The sequence below is a fragment of the Uloborus diversus genome, chromosome 8 (assembly GCF_026930045.1).
Source record: "Uloborus diversus isolate 005 chromosome 8, Udiv.v.3.1, whole genome shotgun sequence".
Taxonomy (NCBI): Eukaryota; Metazoa; Arthropoda; class Arachnida; order Araneae; family Uloboridae; genus Uloborus; species Uloborus diversus.
In genome coordinates this window covers 123201540-123203889 of record NC_072738.1, presented here as the reverse complement: position 1 = coordinate 123203889, position 2350 = coordinate 123201540, and the positions used below count along the sequence as shown (strand labels likewise).

Here is a 2350-nt window from a genome sequence, read left to right as displayed (position 1 = left end):
ATGCTTTTTGTAGAAGAAAAGAAATTAAAAGCATAGAGGTCAGGGGGGCCTAAAGTATGAAAATTGATTGAAGAATTCAAAAAAAATTTAAAATATACCAACAGTACGCGACGTTCTTGGGTTTATTTTTTATTTTTTTTTTTTATTTATTTATTTTTTTTTTTTGTGGAAGTGTGTACAGTGGCTCCCAAAAGTGTTCGTACACCTTGAAATTTTGTAGTAAAACCAAAATAACGCAAAACTGAATTCGAATATGAAGTCCGATTTCTTTTCACACCATACCTATGCCGTTCTGAATAAGACCCAGTAGTTTTTTTCAAAATATTGCCAGATTTTATTTTGAAATTTGTCAAAAAACGAAGAGACAGAGGAAAAATACGCCACAAAAGTCATCGTACACTGAAATATTTTCGAATAAATTCATAATTAAAATAATCATGTGTGGTTTTTTTATTATTTTTACATTGTAATGATACTATAAAGTCATTTGCCTTTAATTTTTTGTGTATTTATTCCCTAATATTCTGCTTATTAATTTAAAATGGCAGGTATGTGTAGAAAACAACAAACATGATTCGAAATTTGATTTTTTTCCCTCACAGTAGCCGTAAATTGGTTTGAAATGTCTCTAAATTGGTTACTTTATACCATTCTATAGTGAAGTGCTTGATAAAATGCTTTAAAGACAAGAATCGGATCGAAAACAAGGTAAGAAAAGGTCAACTGGCAAAGTTAACAAAGCGTGATCGGAGGTTTACAGTTAAAAAAAATATGAAAAATACACATTTCAGAACTGAAAGAGTTTCTGCAGAATTGAATGAGACATTTTACGTTTAATTTTTACCTAAATTTGCTCGCCAAGTTCTCTGATTAGCTGGATTAAATGGGACATCTTCCCGCAGAAATTTTCTTGGTCGTGCGAAAAACAGAAAGCTTATGCTTTCCGTCGTAAATCAATTATAAATAAGCTCAAAACGTTTTGGAACAACGTCTTACTTATAGATGAAAACAAATTCAATATTTTGGGTTAAATTGTTGTATAATTGTATATGGATGAAAAAAATGAGGAATTTAATCATAAGAACTTAGTTGAATCAGTTAATCAGGACGACGAAGGTGTTCTTCTGTGAAGGTGCATCTCAGCATTAGGACTTGGAAATTTGGAATTTTTTGATGAAATAATGAATTATGCTGTTCATTTAAATATTTTAAAAAACAATTTTAAACTATTAGCCCAAAATTTGGTATTCGGAAACAACTTTGTTTTTTATTAAGATAACGATAAGAAGCACACGTTCGCGTTTGATGCCTCAAAATTTGTCCTTAAGCTTAGAAATATCTCCTCAGTCGCTAGATTTAAACTTAATGGAACATATTTGGAGATATTTGGTGGCTAGATTACGAAAATACACCATTGAAACGAAACGCGAACTAGAAACAGTAAGACTCGTAGTGCAGCTGAACACTTACTCAGAAATTGCACAAAAAAAGGAAGAAAAAACAATGAAATCTATTCCCAGACGTTTAAAAGCTCTTGTTGTTACTGAATGATATTCTACTAAATAATAAGTTAGTAAAAAGTTAGATTATTTACTAATTTTTTGACATTTTTTCAAAGTGTACGAAAACTTTTGTGAGATAAAATTTCCGGCACTTTTTGGTTTTTGATTTTTAAAAAATTAAGTTTTAATGTTTTATTAAAAATTGTCATGTAGTTTTGTTAAAAATAGATCATAGATCTTATAATAAAATACCGATTCCGAAATATTAATTCTAACCAATGGATAAGAGCCTATTTCATTGAAAGTCGTAGGTGTACGAACACTTTTGGGAGCCACTGTATGTAAATTTGAAGAGTCACTCTATTTTCGACCTAAAATTATGCAAAGAAATTCAAAGCATAGAGGTCAGGGAGCTTAAAGTGTAAAAATTGATTAAAGGATTTAAAAAAAAAAAAATAAAATAAAAAAAGCCAACAGCACGTGGTGTTCCCAGGTGGTCACCCTCCCAAGTACTGACCACGCCCGATGTTGCTTGACTTCGGTGATCGGACGAGAACCGGTATTTTCAACATGGTATGGCCGTTGACAATGCTTTAAAGTAAATATACTATCATTTTGATTATTGTTTTCTTCCTTTTGCAGTTAGTTAAAACTTTTGAATCTGCGTGAGTTCGACGATGGTGGTGAGAATTTCTCTCTAAAGCTAACCGAAACAAGACCCAGCGATCTGAAGCTAAGACTTGTTCGAGCCTTGAAACTGAAACGAAACATTGAATTTTATTTTGGGAAAAAATTAAATTTTACTCTGCAGACGCAGGCGTGAGTGATTTTTTAAGTAAAATTACACG

The 2350-nt window shown here is 31.4% G+C and overlaps 1 non-coding gene across 1 annotated transcript; it reads right to left on the bottom strand.

The window, feature by feature from the left end:
• Nucleotides 1-1970: 1970 nt before the first annotated feature.
• On the bottom strand, nt 1971-2089 carry LOC129228876 (5S ribosomal RNA). Its single transcript, XR_008581054.1, has one exon. It is a non-coding gene; the product is annotated as a 5S ribosomal RNA (ribosomal RNA).
• Nucleotides 2090-2350: the final 261 nt, after the last annotated feature.